The sequence below is a fragment of the Apodemus sylvaticus genome, chromosome 6, assembly GCF_947179515.1.
Source record: "Apodemus sylvaticus chromosome 6, mApoSyl1.1, whole genome shotgun sequence".
NCBI lineage: Eukaryota > Metazoa > Chordata > Mammalia > Rodentia > Muridae > Apodemus > Apodemus sylvaticus.
Window position 1 is genome coordinate 77,010,032 of NC_067477.1, and position 16,548 is coordinate 77,026,579.

Here is a 16,548-nt window from a genome sequence, read left to right on the forward strand (position 1 = left end):
GTAAGGAAAACAGTAGATTGAAAATTGTGTCCTTAAGCAATACCACAGCTAGAAAACAATCTATTATTGTTCCCCATGGGCAATAATGTTCACCTTGAGTAACTCAAGACAGATAATTCTTAAGGACACCAGACTCACTCTCCACAGGGTATCTCCAGATTGTTTCTAATTTTTAAAGTGTCCAGCATAGCTGGTAGACAGGTAAAATTTTTATCTTAATAAGCAATTCCTTACTATTGCTTTTGTTTATGTTTTTGGTGCTTTTCCAAAAAAGCATAAAACAAAGCCATGGATATCAAGTCCATCCCTGGATAATGTCCACTGGCTTTATCTTATTTTTCAGACATAAATGACTGTGTTCTGCGTTTTTCCCTGTGGTCTCCTCTAAGTAGGGAATACTTAAGATGCAGAAATACACATAATATTGTATACAAGATTTACTTATTCCAAATAGCTCTGGGAAAATCTGACACGTAGAATTTAAGAGGAATAGCCAAAGTTTGTAAATGTCTTTGCAAAGTTAGAAATAATACATTAAAATATAAATAATATGAAAACCTCTACAGAAGAACTAGGTAGAATTATTAATATTTTTAAAGTATTTTGGAGGGGTATCTCCTTAAATAAAGTATGTCATAACCTCATTGAGTCTTGCTCCTCAAAATGTGAGCCATGAGGTTTCAATGACCTTGACATCACATAATAATTCACTTTCTAAACAGGGGATCTGCATTTTAATGGGATTCTTGAGGTGAATCATGAGTCTATTAAAGATTCAGTAATACTTCCCTAGGGGTCTTTGTAAATATATGTTTCCTATGGGAGCATACTTATGCCAAAATCAATAACTATTATGGATAGGAACATGTCTTAGTCCTCATTAATATTAACAATGGTAGGTGAAAGTACAAATGACATGTAGAATTCTACTAAGAGGGTAGACCACGATGATCACATAGCTAGCATTATTTGAGAAAGTGTAAGATCACTCATGACATGATTTCAAAGCATAACTGAAATTTGAGAAAGTAAAAGGAATAATCAAAAAGCAATAAAAATAATGGCAAAACAGAAAATAAGATTTTGTCTCCAGGTGTTGAACTTTTGGTTTCATTTGGGCGAGAAGCAATCAGGAGTTAATCTCATTCCACCTCACCTGAGAAACTAAGGAACCTTTCAAGCTAGATATGTGACAGCAAAATTCTCTCATAAAGGCAGGGCCTGTCATGCCTTTGTCAACAGGGAAAAGGCAGCTTTAAATTCTCTGCACTTGGAGAAAAAAGGCAAGGCAGTCCATGTTTGACACTAGATATTCTCAATAATTTTTATTACATCTATCTGTTGGCCTGCTTGCCTGTCTATCTAGCGTGTGTGTGTGTGTGTGTGTGTGTGTGTGCATGTACATATATATGTGGGTATGTATCTATTTATGTATGTATGCATAAATGTATGTATCATCTATCTATCTATCCATCATCTATCTATCTATCTATCTATCTATCTATCATCTATCTATCTATCTGTCTGTCATCTATCTGTCTGTCTGTCTGTCTGTCATCTTTCTATAGCATATGTGAGCGAGCATGCTGTATAAGTCACACAGCTTGGAGAAGCCAAGTAACTTTTCCCTCATGTGGTACTTAGGGATAAAATTCAAATCATCATGTGCTTTTTAAAAGCTAGTTAGAATAATCATATTTCAATTATTTTAAAACAAGTACTTTAATAGGAATTGAAATCAGTATGTTGATATTGATACTAGTTAGGGCAATAAATTAAGAGTTATTGTCCAGCGTTATAGAAAGACCTTATTCAGGAAATCACTTGCCATGTGCCATGATTTAAATCAGAATGCCCCCCCCACCCCCACATAGAATCATGTGTTTGAATGCTTGGCCCATAAAGAGTGGCACTATTAGGAGGAATGGCTTGTGGAAGTAGATCTGCCCTAGCTGGAAGAAGTGTGTCACTGTCGGGGGAAAGTTTTGAGGTGTCATATGTCCAAGGAATAGCCAGTGTAAAATACTGTTGTTCTGCTGCCTGCAGAAGAAGATTGTAAAGCTCTAAGATCTTTCTCCAGCACCATATCTGTCTGCAAACCATCATGATTATAATGGACTAAACACCTGAAAGCCAACCTGTAAGCCAACCCCAATTAAATGTGTTTCTTTATAACTGTAGTGTGGTCATAGTTTTTCTTCACAGCAATGAAACTATAAAAAAAATATTGTACAAGCACAATAGTCATCCTCTAGTGTTTTCTGGATTGGTATCGTAGTATACTTGGTGAACTGCAGAGCACTGAGAGCTATTGCTTCAAAAACCTTAAGGTAGATGGCAATGTAGGAGTGACAGCTCAGATTGTATTCTGAACTCCACATACATGTACATACATATGCTTACTTATTTCCTCTTCCATAAACCCAGCCTTTAAAAGAGTTGTGACCCAGTTAAACAGAACAGTAAAAGGTAAATATTGCATATTTGAAGTTGATAATTAATTAAACTACCCAAATGAAGTAAGGAGGGAGTAAAAAGTGATGTTAAAGGAACTTGGAAGAAAATGTAAATTTCCATGTATATTTAGAGGTGTTTCATCATAAAGGAATGCAGGGAATAATTACAAGGTAATAATCTCTAGCTATATTATAAAACTAAGCAGAGTTAATATAAACAAATCATAAACCAGGTCCATTGTGGTGAAATGAAGGAATAAAGCCAGTGGTTTTAAAAAAAAACAAGTAAAGAAAAAAGAAAGATCTGTTACAAAAGAACCAGAATTAGATTGACAGTACACAAAAGAGGCCAGAAACCCATGGAAATTATGTCTTCAAAAGTTAACAGAAATAACAGCCAATTGAGAATTACATGCATGAATAAAGTATTATAGTGAGAAAAGAAAAGGTGAACGGATGTGTTGAAGACTATGATGTTATCCTGACAGAAGTACAAAAGACTAACTTTCAGAAAATAGGAAATTAGCCCTGGTGGAATAAGTGTCTGCAATACCCTCTGTGGCAAAGAATCACTAAATGGTACAAAGTCAGTAAAGTGTTTAATATTGAAAACAGCTACCACCATAATAATAATTTCAGGTTGTGAAAAATATGTAGAAAATAAAATAATTGAATATAGGGCAAAAGAAATGGGACTGATCAGATGTAAATATTTTAGCTGTATTTCTTTATAAGAGGAAACCAGCAGCATTTACTATATTGGAAACCAAGAATCACAAGAGTGGGTTAAGAATGCTCACAAAGCATTAAACTACAAATTATAACTGTTCTATCAGTAGAAAGAGAAAATAATGAAGTGAAGATAATTAGTTGAATAATAACCAAGCTAAAAGAATAGCATGGTGCTTAGAGAGCCATGGTCCAACATCACAGAATCAACCTTAGGATATCCTTAGGATTTTGAGTGGCTAACAGATCCAAGAAAAATTCTTGCAAAATACACTTGGAAATATATACATATATATGCATATATATGTATATATGTATATTGTTTACTACAAATATATTAAGGCCTGGGCCTGTTGGCGCAGATCTTTCCTGGGAATGCAAAGTCAGGCAGATCTCTATGAGTTCAAAACCACTTTGCTCAGTCTACATAGTGTGTTCCAAGCTTGCCATGTCTACATACAGTTATATCCTGTCTCCATATGTAAATGCCAAAACAATTTTATTTAAAACATGAAAAAAAATGCTTAATATATATATATATATGTATATATGTATGTGTGTGTGTGTGTGTCATGTGTTTCAAACAAATGCTAATAAAAATGACTGGAATATCAAACAAAGAGAATACAATATGTTAATATAAAAGGAACGTCAAAAGAAAGAATTCTTTTTTTTAAATAGAGAATATGTCCTTAATTTATTGACTATCAATTATAAAGCATTAGATAAGCAAAGATGAAAGCATAAGTTTCAACCAGTACTCCAGAAAAATCTGTAAAGCCAATATAATTGAGAAGGTTATTTAGAATACCTCGTTCAAAATTTTACAATTTTATGAAAACATGACAGTAACAAAAGGAGTTGCCAGCAATTAGAAACAATGAATTCACAAAATTTTTAGGCAAATTGTTTGATCTGGAAAATATCATCCTAAGTGAGGTAACCCAATCACAAAAGAATACACATGGAATGCAATCTCTGATAAGTGGATATTAATTAGCCCAGAGGCCCTGAATACCCAAGGCACAAATCACATAACAAATGACTCCCATGAAGAAGTATGGAGAGGGTCCTGATCCTGGAAAGGATTGATCTAACATTGGAAGGGAATATAAGGATAGAGAAAAAGGAGGGAGGTGATTGGAGAAGGGATGGAGAGAAGAAGGTTTATGGGACATATGGGGAGGGGAGATCCGGGAAAGGGGAGATCATTTGGAATGTAAAAAAAGAATATATAAAATAAAAATATTAAAAAAAACATAAGGAGTTGCTTCTGAGGTTGAATTTTTGTAGATCAGCTTCACATGTTCATAAAACCACTATATTAATAGAGAACAATATGATGTCCTTATACAAAACATGTATAATTATTATGTTAATACCGTTGTTGCTTTCAATGGCTACAGTTTGATGGAAAGAATTCTAAACTTTGATGCATGTAACATTGAAATGTAAGATTGTACCATATGAAACAAAGACAATTTAACAAACTGTTATCTTACCTCACACAAAATGAACTGAGTGTTGAAGGCTTGGGCAGTTCAAGTAATGATCTTCAGATTTTTCCTTAAGCAGTTGTGAAACGGGAGACCTTACTAAGAAAAAAATATTAAATAAACTTCAAGGATTTATATAACATAGAATAAAATTAAATAAAATAAAAAGTCAAAGAGGAAGAGACAGGAGAGATGGCTGAATAGTCAAGATCATTACTTGCTCTTCCAGATGAACCAGCTTCAATTCCCAGCAACCATACAGCAGTCCACAACTGTCTGGAACTTCAGTTTTAGCGATCTGAGACCCTCACACATATACAGGTGCAAGCAGAACACCAATGCAAATAAAAATGAATGAAAAACAAAAGAAAAAGAAAATAAAAGTCAAATAGAAACTAAGAACACCTCTTTCCTTACTTTTCCAAATTAATTTGGAAACATGTAAATACCAGTTTCACCTATTTCTGAACCCATGAAAACAGCATAGTTGAATCACAAAAGGAATAGAAGTGAAAGCTACACTGAAAAGAATACATGTCTACTGAACTATTTGTTTTATGAGAAGTTTCTTATGCTTCCTTGAAACAGGTATGTCTCCCTAGACATCTTTCTACCTGCCTTGTTAGCAATTGTCAGTCTGCTACACTCTAGTCCAGGCACCACAGACTACACTTGTGGTGTGTTTAACATGAACTGAATTGTGATACTGATTGCTCTTTGGGTTTTACATCTTATTAAACAATAAAATAAAATGTATTTTGGTTAACAGTATTTTCTGTTAATTTCAGACAAAAGAATCATAGTTTAAGATTTGTTATACTTATTAAAATATATTATCAGAATTAGTCTCACTTTTTTCTTTTTATTTATTTGTACTTGCTGTTAAAGTTTTGTGTCCTAATGAAAGAAATAGATGCAGAATGTAGAAATAGAACTGTAGACATCTCCACAGCATGGGACTTGGAAAAAGAAGGGATATGTTTTGTTCCAAAACCTGAAGTCTTTCTCAGCACCGAAATCAAAACTGTAACTGCTAGAGAAGAATAAAAGGTAAGTTTTCCCCACACACTTTAGACCAGGATTTGTGAGAAAGCAACTACTACAAGAGGAAGTGTTTCCCAAAGGAAAATAGATTTTTTTTTTTTTTACTTAATTATGCCTACTGCCCTTGTCACCACGGAGAAACTGAAATGCTAGCCCAATGCTTCATTCGCAGCATCAAAACTTCCTGTCCTCATGGAATAAATTCTTTTCCTCTGGATTTCCTTCTCCTTCCTTCTGTAGGCTTTTCTCATTGTCTTTCTTCAAGTTTGTGCTATTTCAATGTCTACATTGTCTTAAAATGAAAGTAGCATCATTCCAAAGGTAGTGGCATTCAAACCATTCTGATTTTTTTAAATTCCTCAGTTCTTTCTTTTTTTTAATTATTGATATATTTATTTACATTTCAAATGATTTCCCCTTTTCTGGACCCCCATTTCCTGAAAGTCCCATCAGTCCCCTTCCCTCCCCCTGTTTTTCCACCAGCATCAAACTAAATGGAGAGAAACTTGAACCAATCCCACTAAAATCAGGGACTAGACAGGGCTGCCCCCTTTCTCCTTATCTTTTCAATATTGTACTTGAGGTACTAGCTCGGGCAATTAGACAACATAAGGAGGTCAAGGGGATACAAATTGGAAAGGAAGAAGTCAAATTATCATTATTTGCAGATGACATGATAGTCTACCTAAGTGACCCAAAAAACTCCAGCAGAGAACTCCTACAGCTGATAAACAACTTCAGCAACGTAGCAGGCTATAAAATCAACTCAAGCAAATCAGTGGCCTTCCTATACTCAAAGGATAAGCAGGCTGAGAAAGAAAGTAAGGAAATGACCCCCTTCACAATAGCCACAAACAGTATAAAGTACCTTGGGGTGACTCTTACCAAATATGTTAAAGATCTGTATGACAAGAACTTCAAGACTCTGAAGAAGGAAATGGAAGAAGACCTCAAAAAATGGGAAAACCTCCCATGTTCATGGGTCGGCAGGATCAATATAGTTAAAATGGCCATTTTGCCAAAAGCAATATACAGATTCAATGCAATCCCCATCAAAATCCCAACTCAATTCTTCACAGAGTTAGAAAGAGCAATTCTCAAATTCATCTGGAATAACAAAAAACCCAGGATAGCTAAAACTATTCTCAGCAACAAAAGAAATTCTGGGGGAATCAGTATTCCTGACCTCAAGCAATACTACAGAGCAATAGTGTTAAAAACTGCATGGTATTGGTACAGCAACAGGCAAGCAGATCAATGGAACGGGATTGAAGATCGAGAAATGAACCCACACACCTGTGGCCACTTGATCTTCGACAAAGGGGCTGAAAACATCCAATGGAAAAAAGATAGCCTTTTCAACAAATGGTGCTGGTTCAACTGGAGGTCAGCATGCAGAAGAATGCGAATTGATCCATCCTTGTCTCCTCAGTTCTTTCTTGATGACAGGCAATGTTTTGGTTTTTACTAGGAAAATATTTCCCCTGCTTACATATTTTGCGTACACATCACCACTCTACTCCCTGTACAAAAGGACTTATTGCCATATGAAGAATAGAGGCTCAGTAATTTCTGTGCTTCTTGCCTCTATAGAGAAATTTATTGTAGAAGATAGTATTTGCACTATATGTTAAAGCAGCTAATACTTAATTTTATTCCTAATTCAACCCAAGGAATTGTTAAGGAGATATTTCATGCCCATTGGGATGTATGAATGCTATTCATCATAGTTTAGGCATAAGACATAGCTTTGCCTATGTCATGCACCATCAATTGACATCCCAAGGAATTTTGATTTGCACATGAATTGCATCTTCTTGTAAAAACACTTAACATAAATGGTTGAAATGGATAGTATGGGAAACTCCAAATGCTTCACTGTTCTTAAAATCCCAAGGAGCAGGTGCTCCTGAAATGAGCTCTGCATTCTCTCTAGTATTGTGGTGGTTTCAATAGATTGCTTCCGATAGGTTTCATATACAAACTATATTAAAATCATGGTCCTCATCTGGTAGAATTATTTGGGAAAGATTAGGACATGTCTACTCTCTCTCTGTCTCTCTGTCTCTGTCTCTGTCTCTGTCTCTGTCTCTCTCTCTCTCTCTCTCTCTCTCTCTCTCTCTGTGTGTATGTGTGTGTGTGTCCTAATTTGTGGTTCTTGATACAAGCAATGAACTACCACTCCAACACCATTCCAGCCTGTCTGTTACCATATTTCCTACTATGTTGTATATTTCCTACTATGTCTATATTTCCACCTCCCTAAAGCTATAAGCAAGCCCCAAATTAGATGCTTTCTTTATATATTTGTTTGGTAATTATGTCTTATCACAGCAATAGAAAAACAATAACCTAAGATAGAAGTTGGTACCAGGCAGCAGGCTATTGCTGTGGCAGATCTGATCATGTGTCTCCTTTTGTTTTTTGTTTTGGAATGTGGATGACATTGGGGCTTTGAACTTTAAAGTCAGTTCAGTGTTGTAAGGAGAACTTGATGGGCCATTCTAATCAGAGCTTAGAAAACAGTGCTAATAGTTATGTGGATTGAAGGGACATATCAAAAGGTTTTCAGGAAAAATAATTAGCAACTGGGTTAGGAACTAGTCTTGTGATATTTTGGCAAAGATTGTAGATATATTTTACCTTTAACATAGGCATTTGTAGGAAGCTACATTTAAAAGTATGGACTGTTTTCCATAGTAGAGATTTCAAGGTAGCCTAATGTTGATTCTATTGTCTTGGTATTAGTCATGCCATGTGGCTATCACTCTTATGTAAGTCTACAGTGGGAAAAAAAGAACAAGTTGGTAAAGAAAGTTACAAAATGAAGAGTATGAGAAAAAAGTGGTAACTTTGATGGGAACTTTAATATCGAAACCAAAGTGTCTGATAAAAGTGATGAAGAAAAATCTGATTGGGAATGAAATAAAGGGAATAGATCAGGGCAGGATTCTTTTGTAAAATTGCCCGAGAAATTTTTGCTCCTAAAAAGCAAAAACAGATCTTGCTGAAACTATAGCAGGACAGTCTCCACTCCACATGGGCATTTGAACTTGGCAGTGCTCTCTGTATGATTGCGGCTCTCCAGTCATGAAGAAGAAAGGACTAAAGGGGTTATGGATGGGGAAGCTGCTGAGGCGACTCATGTGGCAGGGGAGCCACTGCCTGGAAACCATGAGACACTATTGTGTGGAGCTATGAAATTGAAGCCTGGATTTCTTTGGAGACTCTGAGATGTTAGATTTGCCAGAGTTATATGATATCGGAAAGAAGAGCTGCAGACAGGGAGTGGAACCATTCAAAGAAAACAGTGTGGTACAGGCACTCAACTCAGCCGGTTGGAGCTATCTTAACCCTTTGAACCAGCATAGATTTGGAGTTTGAACTGCTAGGGTTTGGTTTCTCTTCGGTTCAGTCCTTCCTCACTATGCCTCATTCCCCCTTTGTGAAATGGTAACGTATATTCTGTGACATTGTATGTGGTAAGTATCTAGTTTGTTCTTTGATTTTTATTTTTCATTAAAGTATTTACTGAAGTGTAAGGGGAGATTTTGAACATTAAGTCATAAAAAATTGCAAAAGACTATGGGGACTTTTGAATTTGGACTACTTTATATTATGATATAGTCACAAGCCTATGGAAGCTGGAAAGTGGCATATGGTAGTTTTCATGAGAAAAGCCCTTTATAGGTTCCTAAGTGTGAACCCTTGGTTTCTAGGAACTGTTCTGCAAGGATTTGGAAGTTTGGCCATGCTGGAGAGGGGTGGGGCAGATTTTAAGTTTTCACAGACTCACCACTCCATTCTCGTGTTTCTGTCTTTCTATTTTTCCTACTTTGTCGATGAAGATATAAGCTCTTAGGTGCCCCTCTTGCCATCATTTTTTTCTCCACTCTTATGAACTATAACATTCATAACTGGTAAGTACAAATCAAGCACTTTCTTGCATAAACTCAGATTTGCACCTTGATGCAGTCTCCAGAGTCATGTTCCTCCCGTGACAACATTGTCTCTCACACCCCCATCCTCAATTCTGTTCCCATACCCACATAGAAGAATAGCTTTTCCCATTCAATGAAACTTTTATTTGTAGTAGATAGAACCCATTACATAAAACCATTAAAGAAGAACAGAACTTAGAGCGCTAAACAGCTACTGATGCATATACAAAACAACTCCTCCTCATAAGGCTCAGGAAGGAGAGAATGTATGATTCAGGAGTCAAAGATGACTGCTGTGGAAGTGTCGTTTGTATGCTAGGGAAGAGGGACTCACAAGATTCCACCAATGCTGTGCCCCAAACAAGACCTGTACAATGAAATACAGTTTACATGCCAGCATTGGTGGGAAAAACCATGCACTCAGAAAGCTTACAGGAATCTTAAGGCTTCTAAGAAAGGGGGATCAGTTTTCCCCAGTGATAAGCTCCCTGGTAAGTTATTCATTGGTAGGTATCTTAATTAGGGTTTCATTGCTGTGAAGAGACATCATGACCAAGACATCTCTTATAAAAGAAAACATTTCATTAGAATTGGCCTACAGTTTCAGAAGTTCAGCTTATTATCATGATAGGAAGAAACATGGCAGTATGCAGGTAGACATGGTATTAGAGGAGATAGGAGTTCTACATCTTGATCTAAAAAGAGCCACAAGGAGGAGATTCTCATATGCAGGCAGCCAGGAGGAGACTCTATTTCTACATTGGGAAGAACTTGAGCACTAGAATACCTAGAATCCTGCCTACACTGTGACATACTTTCTCTACAAGATTACAACTACTCCAATATGGATCTACTTCCTAATAGTGCCACTTCCAATGGGCCAAGCATATTCAAACCACTACAGTAGCTTATCTGAATGGTTACCTGTAAACACACATACCTATAAGCAACAATAAATGGACTGAGCAGATTCTATTTGTGTGTGTGTGTGTGTGTGTGTGTGTTGTGTCTGACAATAGCAATTAAGGAGAGGTCATACATTCGTGTTGAAATGGCATTACAGGAGTTTGTAGAAGAGAGAGTGGTAGAAATGGCATACATGCAATACTTACATATGAAGCTGTCACACAGAATTAAATTACAAATGCATGGACTATGTGTATCATATTAAGAGATATGAACACATTTGATATACATATACATCATGTACTTGTGTGAGTGCATGTATGTGTGTATATGTGTGTGAGTGTGTGTGTCTATATTGTGAAACTTATATTAAGCTCTGTCTTATGTCTTTCTAGTCATTGGATTTCAAAAGTATGTTCTAAAAAGTTGCTGCACTGACTTTGTGGATCCCAAGGAAATAGTAAGGGGCACAGACAAAGTGTGCCAATAAACCATTTGAACGTAGTTTTTGAAGCTGTTCTCACTGCGTTCTGGCTGCCAATTTAGAGACATAAATCAAAGTGCTGTAATCTTGTGGCAAAAATAAATGTAAGATTTTGATATGCTTCCTTTCTATAAATGTCATGTAGTGCTTGTGTTCTTCACAGTGTAGTGGGCTCTATCACTATACACAATACTTTTTACTACACATTTCTTGATGCCTTATGGTGGAGTCCCTGTCTGTAATGAAAAAAGTACCAGGTAAATAAAAGCATGTCTTGAAGATTCCTTAAATAAGAAAACCCTGTGAATATTAAGGTATTATAAGCACAATAGCAGTATTGATGCTATTTTGACTTCTTTGGAAAATAGCTGGCTATTCTTTATATTATGTTTCTTTTGTTAAATGTTTAACATTGGAAGCTTTCCCATTTCATGTAAATTAGCACTACAATCCTATAAACATGTTTCTATTTGTTGAATTCTGGGTCAAAGTAATTATACAACAAAGAATAATGTTTTCATACCAAACTGCAATGCATGCATGTAAATTGGGCCTCTTACCAAGGAAGCAATGAGTAAAGTCTCACTTTTCCTGAGTTGAATCTAAAAGGGGAAAACTACTAACAGACTTTAGAAATTTATTTTAGAATATTTTAGAAACCAGTAGTCAAGTAGTCATTCTCTTTTCCATTCACTTTACACATGATCCATTAAATGCTGTAAAACAAATATTATATGAGAAAAGTCCAAAAGACTCATACATGACATGAAAAAGGTGAATTTTCACCTTTCAACATAATTTGAATAGTTTCATCTCATTAAACTATCATGATTCACATCTAACCTAATATTTCTAGAATAAAAACCATATCCTGGAAATTATACAATATTGTTGGCAAGGCCATAAGTCTATGGACCTGGTTCAAAGGTTACCTCTCAGACTCAATATCTAAGTGATACTCAGCAATTTATTTAACCCATAAGAGCTCCAGTTGCCTAGTTAGAAAAATGTGACACCTATTTCAAGGGCATGTGAAAATTAAAAGATATTATTTATCACAAATAGTTAACTCAGTGTCTAGATTGCAACAAGATTGCCACAAATGATAGTGTCTAAAAACTGACTACCAATACTACAAAATAGATCACATACATCATTTCCATTCCTTCTAAAATGAACTAATGCAAACCTATAGTACAAGTACATGAGATGGAACACAAACTTTTTTTTCCTGGCCAGTCTGAGGCACATAAAGTTAACTTTGCTACTTTCAAGATCAGAAGGTGAAAAAAAGTATGATCTACAAGTGGACCAATGGAATAAAATTGAAGAACCAGAAATGGAACCACACACCTATGGTCACTTGATCTTCGACAAAGGAGCAGAAAACATCCAGTGGAAAAAAGATAGCCTTTTCAACAAATGGTGCTGGTTCAACTCGAGGTCAGCCTGCAGAAGATTGCGAATTGATCCATTCTTATCTCTTTGTACTAAACTCAACTCTAAGTGGATCAAGGACCTCCATGTAAAAGCAGACACACTGAAACTAATAGAAAAGAAACTGGGGAAAACCCTTGAGGACATGGGCACAGGGGAAAAGTTCCTGAATAAAACACCAATAGCTTATGCTCTAAGATCAAGAATTGACAAATGGGACCTCATAAAATTACAAAGTTTCTGTAAGGCAAAGGACACTGTCAAAAGGACAAAACAGCAACCAACAAACTGGGAAAAGATCTTCACCAACCCTACATCCGATAGAGGGCTAATATCCAATATATACAAAGAACTCAAGAGGTTAGACCCCAGAAAACCAAATAACCCTATTTAAAAATGGGGTACAGATCTAAACAAAGAATTTTCACCTGAAGAACTTCGGATGGCTGAGAAGCACCTTAAGAAATGCTATTCATCATTAGTCATTAGGGAAATGCAAATCAAAACAACCCTAAGATTTCACCTCACACCAGAATTCTTAGTCAGAATGGCTAAGGTTAAAAACTCAGGAGACAACAGGTGTTGGCGAGGATGTGGAGAAAGAGGAACACTCCTCCACTTCTGGTGGGATTGCAAGAAGGTACAACCACTCTGGAAATCAGTCTGGAGGTTCCTCAGAAAATTGAACATGACACTACCAGAGGACCCTGCTATACTACTCCTGGGCATATATCTAGAGGATTTCCTGGCATGCAATAAGGACACATGCTCCACTATGTTCATAGCAGCCTTATTTATAATAGCTAGAAGCTGGAAAGAACCCAGATGTCCCTCAATGGAGGAATGGATACAGAAAATGTGGTATATTTACACAATGGAATACTACTCAGCAATTAAAAACAATGAATTCATGAAATTTGTAGGCAAATGGTTGGAACTGGAAAATATCATCCTAAGTGAGGGAACCCAATCACAAAAGAATATAAATGGAATGCAATCACTGGTAAGTGGATATTAACTAGTCCAGAAGCTCTGAATACCCAACACACAAGTAGCATATCATATGACTCTCATGAAGAAATAAGGAGAGGGTCCTGATCCTGGAAAGGCCTGATCCAGCATTGTAGGGGAGTACCAGGACAGAGAAAAAGGAGGGAAGTGATTGGAGTATGGGTGTAGAGAAGGCTTATGGGACATACGGGGGGGGAGGGGGACTGGGAAAGGGGAAAACATTTTGGAATGTAAACAAAGAATTTAGAAAATAAAAAAAAATTTAAAAAAAAGGATATCCTAAAGTAGAATAATGAAGTGATAATGCTGGGGTAAAATTTTCTAAGTTAAATTGTTATGTTACTTCTTTCTACACAATAAATTGGGAAAATAATATATTTTCTACAGCTTCTACAATGAGCCTTGACTCTCAGAATGTGTGTGGGGGGGGTGTATGTTGTGTATAATAAATATATTGGTCTCAATGTTGGCTACATATTAAGTCAACATATGCATCTTGTGCTATATAATAATTGTAATTAGGAGTTTGTTATTATAATTATTCAACTGAAAAGCAGATTGAGTGCCCTTTTGAATGTCACTTGCAGCCTATATAGGAGAAGAATAGAAACAGAGATTTTATACCTCAGTGCTGAGTTTGCATTCTCCAGCAAGCTTCTTGAATATACAGTCAGTAGAGTGCTAAATATCATATAAGACCCTGTTCTCACTCAAAATTTGCAAATTCATGATTAAAGTTCCTAAAAACATGGATAGGTGTGATGGAGTGTGTGGGAAAACCATATTAGAAACTGCAAATATTTTGCTCATGTTTTTCTAGATGCTGTGGTTTTGTCTTCTAAGGACAGGTCTTTCAGATGTGCAAACTGATATCACAGGTCATAATTAGAGAAGGAAGTAGTTGAGAAGTTGCAACTGTAGGGTAAAGTCTTTCCAGCTATCATAGAAAATGTAATCTTAGTAACCAGAAGAACAGCATTTCTATAAGATACATTATTTCTTTTCTCAAAAAAAATTAACAACAAAATTTGTGTTTCAAAATGTGCATTTGTATTCTGCAAACTGCTATTTATTCACTGATCTACTGCCTATGTATAGCATTTACGGAAGGATCTTGTCATTCTCTGTGAGTATTCTGTTGAGACTGCAGTGTGAGGAAGGATATGTACATATGAGAATGGAGATTGCCAGTGCCCCTTTCTCTCGGAAGAGAAAGTTTGAAACAGGAAATTAATCCTTAGTCTGGACACAAGGAAAGATAACTTCATCTTTCCAGGATTGACTTACTTGGGATTTGTTGGTGAGTCTCTACTTAAATTGAGAGATACTAGGGGAAAAAATCTTTCTTTTAATGTCCTCAAAACCAAGAGCTTGACAATGTAGCCCCTCAGAAAAATCTTTTCTAGAAACAGCTATCCCTGATTTGTACATGGACTGCTTTTCTTCCTGGCCCTCTCTTCAGCATTTGTCAAAAGTCAAGGTTGCTTCTCCTACATCACTTAGAAAGAAGCAACAAAGTGGTAACTTTGAAAAATTACTCTGAGAGTTGAAATTTGCATAAATAAAACCTAGGTGTTCCTATGCTTTGGAAACAGTTATTGCTTGGGCTGAGGAACTAGCCTTCTGACAATTATCTAATAAAAGAGAAGCTAGCTAAAACCCTTGGGTCCAGGAAGAGGGACTATGATAGGGACTTGCTAGAAATCATGAGTTTTGAACTTCTTAAGGTGCCTCTCGGCCATCCGAATTTCTTCAGGTGAAAATTCTTTGTTTAGATCTGTACCCCATTTTTTAATAGGGTTATTTGGTTCCCTAGGGTCTAACTTCTTGAGTTCTTTGTATATATTGGATATTAGCCCTCTATCAGACGTTGGGTTGCTGAATATCCTTTCCCAATTTGATGGTTGCTGTTTTTGTCCTTTTAACAGTGTCCTTTGTCTTACAGAAACTTTGTAATTTTATGAGGTCCCATTTGTCAATTCTTGATCTTAGAGCATAAGCTATTGGGGATCTGTTCAGGAACTTTTCCCCTGTGCCCATGTCCTCAAGGGTCTTCCCCAGTTTCTTTTCTATTAGTTTCAGTGTGTCTGGTTTTACATGGAGGTCCTTGATCCACTTGGAGTGAAGTTTAGTACATGGAGATAAGAATGGATCAATTCGCATTCTTCTGCATGCTGACCTCCAATTGAACCAGCACCATTTGTTGTAAAGGCTATCTTTCTTCCACTGGATGTTTTCTGCTCCTTTGTTGAAGATCAAGTGACCATAGGTGTGTGGGTTCATTTCCGGATCTTCAGTTCTATTCCATTGGTCAACGTGTCTGTCACTGTGCCAATATCATGCAGTTTTTAACACTATTGCTCTGTAAGCCGGACGGTGGTGGCGCACGCCTGTAATCTCAGCACTCTGGGAGGCAGAGGCAGGTGGATTTCTGAGTTCGAGGCCAGCCTGGTCTACAGAGTGAGTTCCAGGACAGCCAGGGCTACACAGAGAAACCCTGTCTCCAAAAAAACAAAAAACAAAAAACAAAAAAACAAAAAAACAAAAAAACAAAAAACCACTATTGCTCTGTAGTATTGTTTGAAGTCAGGGATACTGATTCCCCCAGAATTTCTTTTGTTGTTGAGAATAGTTTTAGCTATCCTGGGTTTTTTGTTATTCCAGATGAATTTGAAAATTGCTTTTTCTGACTCTGTGAAGAACTGAGTTGGGATTTTAATGGGGAGAAGATGGTTTATGGGACATATGGGGAGGGGGCATCTGGGAAAGGGGAAATCATTTGGAATGTAAACAAAGAATATAGAAAATAAAAATATTTAAAAAAAAAGCAATCATGAGTTTGACAACAGTATGTTATCAGGATAGAGTGGTAGTTCTGTTGGTAATAAGTATCAAGAAAACTGTATATTTCTAGTAGCATAATTTCATTTATGTACAAAGTAAAAGCTGAAACATTTAATTGTGTTTATTAGGATAAGAAGGAAGCGTATTCCAACAACGACAGCCTAACAGTTAAACAAGCAAAATATCAATTGCCCAGATGT